The 7231-nt window shown below is 37.2% G+C and overlaps 1 long non-coding RNA gene across 2 annotated transcripts; it reads left to right on the forward strand.

Moving 5' to 3' along the window:
• Positions 1 to 284: 284 nt before the first annotated feature.
• On the forward strand, positions 285 to 6420 carry LOC116238070 (uncharacterized). 2 transcript variants are annotated; one of them, XR_016466379.1, is made up of 5 exons: positions 285 to 466; positions 830 to 881; positions 2031 to 2115; positions 4999 to 5120; positions 5710 to 6420. It is a non-coding gene; the product is annotated as an uncharacterized LOC116238070 (long non-coding RNA). The 2 variants fall into 2 exon arrangements; XR_004168871.2 differs by having other exon boundaries at positions 2031 to 2104.
• Positions 6421 to 7231: the final 811 nt, after the last annotated feature.

Consider the following 7231-nt stretch of genomic DNA (forward strand, 5'->3'; position numbering starts at 1 on the left):
ACAAAGTCATATTAAGGAAACACTGTAAAAGTGGAAGAATGATCCTGCTTTTTCCAATCAAACTAGTAAAATAAGACTTTGCAGACTCATGTGAGAAAGTACTGCAGAATAATCCAAACTGCTTGGGCTCTTACTTCTTTAAAAGAAGCATTGCATTCCCCAGGCTCAAACCTAGGGATCTTGAACTATTATCTGACTTCAAGCCTGCACAGGTGAGAGGTTGAATAGCTCGCCAATAATTACAGTAGTTTCATCCACTCCCACTGAGCATTTGACATGGCTTCTTAGCCTGTGTCTGACAAACAGCAGCTGGGTCTCTGGCGAGCTTGTGTTCCAGCTGGGAAGTAACAACCCCAAGCTCGCTGGGAAGCAGAAGCTCCCAGCCTCAGCTATCTCTCAGCAGAGCTTATTCCCTGCAGCCAGATGCTTTAGCTTAACAAACAGTGCAGTCGGATATCAGTTGCAGGTTGGAGGCAATGGTTGTATTGACTATCCTGCTGAGACTGGAGTCTGCTTATACAAGTTTTCCTTTCAGTATAGATTGTTTTCTTAATGGTTTTGTCCTAAGTAGCTGGCAGTGGAATCAGTTAGAATGGAAAATGTGCCTAACTGTACTAGTACCCTTTTTCCTATGCTTGATCCCTTCAGGAAAAAAGCTCCAGGTGGAAAACAGTCTTCTAAGTTGATAGCTTGCAGCTAGAATGTATATGAGCTCTGCAAATACTTATTCTCTTTGCTCAGTCTCTAACTCCTAGCTAGAACTGGTGCATTGCTGCATTAGTGCTATTCCACTTCTTGTTTCAAAGAGTTCTCTATCACTCTGTTTTAGGGGGCAGTGGCTAAGCAGAATTTCTAGCTTATACAAGTAAGCAAAGGTTAAGGTAAGAGGACGCATAGGAGCATTTCTATTGTAACAATGGAATACTAACAAAGACATGTTAATGTGTAAGAAAGGAGAATGGGCATTTATTGTTTAACATCCATTTCTGAGCCATTACCTTGGGGGTAGACTTTACTCTGTAGAAAACAAACAAAACAGAACGTGTGCTAGAAAAGTTCATGAGAATTTTACTTTCCTCCTCTCCCTTTTATTCAGGCAACTCTTGGAGTACAAAAACTTCAGGATATTAACACAAAATTGGGAAGTGGGAAAGTGGTATACTGAGTTAGGAATGAAGGAAACAGGAAAAAGCTCATCTTTTTCCTTCCTAAAAGAATCCTCCTGCTTTGCAGAACTTGCATGTAGCATGCTTCCATTGATAACTGATGCTAATTATAGTAGAAATAAAGCAGGGATAAACTGCAATTGAGAAATTTCTAATTTGCATTCAGTTCAGTTAGCTGTGTTGAACACAGATGCATGCAACAAGACTGTCGTGGTGACTTAGTCACTCAGTACCATCTGAAAATAACGGGATTAAGAAACACCTGAGATGGATACTACTGCCAAAAAATGGTGAATTTTCTATCAAATACTGAGATGACAGGTGGGAAGACAACTGTTTTCTTTTCTGCCTGTGCAAATGCATCCCTAAGGGGAAAGAAGACACTTTTGCATCCCAGGTCCTATGAAACTTCAAGTAAATTCAATTTTTACTTAAATTCAAGATTTACTCTATTGGGGTGTATGTGTGCTTGGGTGAAAATCATCTTATTTCAGTTCATAACAAATGTTATTTAACAGTTATTACTATGAATATTTGACTATTGGATTAAGAGTTAAAAAAAATTCTCTTTCATCAAATGAAATGACCAGAGAAATCCCTTAAGTTTAACTTCAGTGTTACTGGGACTGGGCTTTTCCTTCTCTGTGGTAATAAATAATAAAACACAGTGTAATACAGGAAGAGGTAGACAAGTGAGAGAGAAGAAAAGCAAGCAAAGAAAGATGCATCCTGCCAAACAGAAATAATATGAAAGGTCAGGAGAAAAAACTGTAAACATTCAGAGGTAGATAGTAGAACAGAATAATTAATCAGGATAAAATAGAATTAAGGTAAACTCTTTGTTTCACTGGGGGACTGGCTCAGCGCATAATCCAGTGATGCCGTTTCTGGATAATACAGAGGGTACAGGAAAAGATGACAGACTGGGCATAAAGAAGGTAAGATTAAGGTAAGATTTGGTTGTTTTTTTTTTTTCCTGTGGGGTATGTTCGTGATATGAAAGATAACTGCACTCAGATATGCCCTGAAAATGGCTTGTCTGTTTGTTTGTTGGGTTTCTTTCTTTCTTTCTTTCTTTTTTTTTTTTTTTTTTTTTTTTTAAATGTGGACGCTGCCACCAATATGTAACAATTTGCATGTAGGACAATTTTTTTTTTTCCTAATATTATTATCTCCTGTCTTTTAACAATAATTTATGAATTTTGAGCTCATGGTGATGTTGTTGTTATTATTTAATAATTGTATACAGAATAGAAAAGACGTCTGCAAGTGTGTTTGAATTTCTTTTTATTTATCTTGCCTCTGCTTTTCAAAGAATTTTAGATCAGCCTGATGCTATCTTGAAATACTCTGACATCTTGAACAATATAACTCCAAAGAACCTAGCATTTGCAGGACAGACTATATGAAAAACCAATATGAAGTTCAGTACCAATCATAAATGATCATGATTTATTGCACCACATCCAAAGTAGATAACCACTAAATCCATAATTCACTGTAATAGTATCATAGTCAAGCCTGACAAAAAGTCATCATATTTATACTTTGGTAGTTCAGATGAGTAATTTATTGGTTCTAAAAAATAATGTACTGTAAAAATACGCATAGGACTGTAGACTAGAACAATAAAAAGCTGCATTTTGTATACAGGTCCATGCACTGAAAAAGGTGCCCCTCAGGAAGCCCTCATGAATGTATTAAGAATATACAGAATATACAGTAGCCTGATATGCTAAGCAATCTTACTTGCCGTAACATTTTAAGACGCTAACTTTTAATAATAATACCATTGAAAATCTTCCTTTATCAGTGCTCCAAAACAGAATACTTTATCCTCCCTGGCTCTTATACTAAGTCTACCTTAACAGAATACAAGTAGTCTACTAAGGCTTTACACTCATAAAAGCAAGTTCACCTCATTTCCTCAAGTACCTGTTAAGTTTTATTGATCATATGTATAATTTGTAGAATGTTTACAGAATTTTCTTAATAAATTATCAGAAGCTTAGTTCCAAAAAGAAAGATCACATCTTGTATCTCATGCCATCTTGAGATGGGGACAATTTATCTTCAATCTGCTTATTTGAGTAATATGCTGAAATGGTGTAATGGATAGAAGAGTCTAACACTTAGAAAGACTTTTCACAGAATCATGGAATGGCCAGGGTTGGAAGGGACCTCAAGGATCATGAATCTCCAACCCCCTGCCACATGCAGGGCCACCAACCTCCTCATTTAATATTAGACCAGGGTGCCCAATCACCTCCCTGTCCCTGCTGGCCACCCCTCTTTTGATGAAGCCCAGGATACTATTTGCTTTCCGAGTTGCAAGAACACACTGTTCACTCATGTTAAACTTTTCATCCGTCAGGACCCCCAGGTCCTTCTCTGCAGGGCTGCTCTCAAGGACCACTCCTTCCAGTCTGTATGGATGCCTGGGATTCCTCTGGCCCAAGTGCAAGACCTTGAACTTTGCTGTGTTGAACCTCATTAGGTTCACATGGGCCCACCTTTCAAGCCTGTTGAGGTCCCTCTGAATGGCATCCCTTCCTTCCACCATGTCAACCATATCATTCAGTTTGGTGTCATCAGCAAACTTGCTGAGAGTGCACTCGATTCAGCTGTCGATGTCATTGATAAAGATAGAGGATGATAATCACCTTCCTCATCGTGGTGGCTGACTCTCTTCTGATGGAACCCAGGATATTTTTGGTTTTCCAGGCTGCAGGTGCCTATTGCTGGCTATTGTTAAGTTTTTTATCAACCACAACCTCTGAGTCCTTCTCAGCACAGCTACTCTCAAGCAATTCTTCTCCCAGTTTGTATATGTATCTGGGATTACTTCAACCCAAGTGCAAAACCTTGCACTTTGCTTTGATGAACCTTATTATGTTCACAAGAGCCCACCTTCTGAATTTATCAAGGTCCCTCTGGATTTCATCTCTTCCTTCTTCTCTGTCAACTGCACCACCCAGCTTGGTGTCATCAAAAAGTTTGCTCTGGGTGTGCTCAATCCTATCATCTATGTTATTGATAACGATGTTAAAGATAGACCCAATACAGACCCCTGTGGCACGTTGTTCATTACCAGGCTCCACCTGGACATAGAGGCATTGACCACAATCCTCTGGCTATGATCTTCCAACAAATTCTTTATCCAATAAATAATCCACCCTTCAAATCTATATCTCTCCAATTTAGAGATATGGATGAGGTGGGTTATTTAGCTACTACTTCTGACTACATAAAGCTTGTGAAAGTGTAAGGATCACAGAAAGAGTACTCACAAGTGATCATTAGTCAGTAAAGATTGTTACTCTTAAGACTGTTTGTGGCTTAAGGAACTGTATAAATAATGCTAAATGACCAGTATTAGAATGCTTTGCAACTTTGTGTTACATTCTCAATTAAAATGGAAATACTTTTGAACACAATTGTTTTTAAACTATTTTAATTTTACTGTAGCTAATAAATTGAATCACTTTTCAAACAAAAGGATCAGTTCATATTTTTATCATTAAAAAAGTGTTATGTAATTTAGATAATGCTAAGAGTGGCACTACTTAAACAATGTACACTTGACAGCACAGAAAAAAAATCATTCAATAAATAATGTAGATCATTACTGTCATTTATCTCCTTCAGTTTAACGTGTTACATAGGATATGATATATGTTTAGATGAAATCTTGGTAAGGGTTTAAAGAACAATTCTAAACAGTTTGTCTGTAGCGTTCTAGGAGCATAAGTAAATTTGCAAGGTTGAGCAAGCAGGCTGTATATAAATCTAAACTGTCTGAATGGCTGACTTTGTGTTGTTTTTTTTTAAGTGCTGCACATTCCAGAGCCTACTAGAATTCAGCTTCATCTGAATTCAGTGACATAAAAGATGAGAGCTGCATAAGAAAGGACCATTATACAGGTTCTTTGTTAGCAGCCTTCCAGTGTCATGGTAAGTGACATTTCATCATTTAGAAAGAATTCAATGTATAACTTTACAGACTGGCTCAAATTAGATATGGATACTATTGACGCTTGGAGATAAGATGGGACAGCAACAAAACTAGGCTTTTTTTATTATGCTAATTGTCTTCAACTCAAAAATAGCAAGGCTATTGGAATGCTTTGGAGAGACATCCAATCAATCCACCTTATAAACATATATCTACGTGTTTTGTTTTATATTTATCCTGCTCAGAAAACCATATTGTATTACTTATTCAATTTCTTTGCTCCCACGTGCTTTATGAACTGTTTTAAGGATTAAGAATAATGAGTGAATATAAAGATGTATAGAGTATTAAGCTACCATTGGTTGAACTGAACATATCAGTTTAAAATTATAGCAATAATTATAGGTAATAATAAACATCTTTAGTTACGACTAGAGGTTCATCGTGTTAGGTGCTTTGTGTAAGTTAAGAATCAAATAGTTTATCATCTCATCTGAGATGACAGAGTGAAAGTAGAGATTGTGAGGCAGGGCGGTTTGAAGTTAATAGAGGCAATTTGTCTAACATTTGTTCTTTTCTTCTAAACAGATAACACTGAGAATGCTGCTCACTTTATTAGTAGTTAGGAGTTAAATATCTCTTAGATATCTGAAAAGTTCCATTCACATATAAACCGCACAGAAAAAGTGGAAGCTAAAACCTGCAAGAGAAAACTGGCTGCATGTGGTTACTGAGTGACCTCATTTAATGTATTCTAGTCATTCTGTTCAACTTTCTGACATAAATCTCAAAGATTTTGATAATTGTTTACAGAAGACATAAAATTATTTTGCATCCTACTTAAAATATACTCTCTCTGAAGTTATGGAAGCAAAGTTACTCATCTTTCTTCTGGTAGAGTAAATTGGTACATGGTTACTGCTTGTGTTGTCAGCAAGAGGGCATGAAATGTCCTGAACAACAAATATTTTATGTTCATTGAGTGCTGAAAATGGAAAAGTGATGCTTGCTGATGCAGAAAATGTATTGCAGTTCTTTTTTTACCAAAAAATGTTAATGTGTTCATAGTTAATTAAGCATTAGGCAGCAAAGTTTGTGAACTTCAGGCCTGGAAGAGCCAGTTGCCAGCAGTGCTGTGTGTGCAGGCTGAAGGAGAAGCCTACACATGAAGAACAGCATCCTAAAGAGCTGATAATTCAGAAAAGCCTAACTCTTTCTGTGAGTGTAACATGTGTGGCACCTGTTTCCATTTTACTTTATACATTTCACAACCTGTATCTGACCACTTGATGAATGTTTGCAGGGAAAAATAAATTAATAATGAATTTTATACTATGCACAGACTATTATGAAATGTACTGTAAGTGTTGAAGGGAGCCTTCAGAAGAATCTTTACTTTATAGTTATATCTAGTCAGTGTTTGCAGGTGAATCTCCACCTGGAAATCTTTAGTTGCCTCAGAATCAGGCAAAACAAGGAAACAGTCTGTACAAGAAACCTCCACTGAAATCATATGAGTGAGCAGCTATTTCTTCACCCTATACACAGCACTGGAGAAGAAAGAGAAGCAAAGTAACAGTTGCAAGCTGTTAGGTCATGCAGCACTCATCTATACTGCAAAATTCACAGCCAGCAAACCACGATGTTTTAACTATTTCTTTTACAGATAGGCAGCATATTTCTTATATCCACAAACATCAATAAAACCTTTCACAAATGTGAAAGATGCAGACTGGGGCACAATCAATTTTAATAGAAAAGATATAGGCTGCCCAGAGAATTTGTGGACTCTCCCTCTACAAAGATATTTGAGACTTGTCTGGATGCCTAATTGTGCAACCTATTGTAGAGTACCTGCTTCAGCAGGGGGGTTGGACTTGATGATCTCTTGAGGTCCCTTTCGACCCATGCAATTCTGTGATTCTACAGAGAGACCCAGCATAATTGTCAAACTTCAAGACCAACAGTTTTATAAATTCAGATTATTCAGATAATTCCCCAGTTTGGCATGGCCTTTTTGCGGAGTTAACTCAACTGAAAACAGTGTTAGGCAAGTGATACTTTGACTATATCTTCCCACTTCACACATTAGATGATCCTGGGATGCAAT

The sequence above is a fragment of the Phasianus colchicus genome, chromosome 4, assembly GCF_987193195.1.
Source record: "Phasianus colchicus chromosome 4, bPhaCol1.hap1.1, whole genome shotgun sequence".
In the NCBI taxonomy this organism is placed as follows: Eukaryota; Metazoa; Chordata; class Aves; order Galliformes; family Phasianidae; genus Phasianus; species Phasianus colchicus.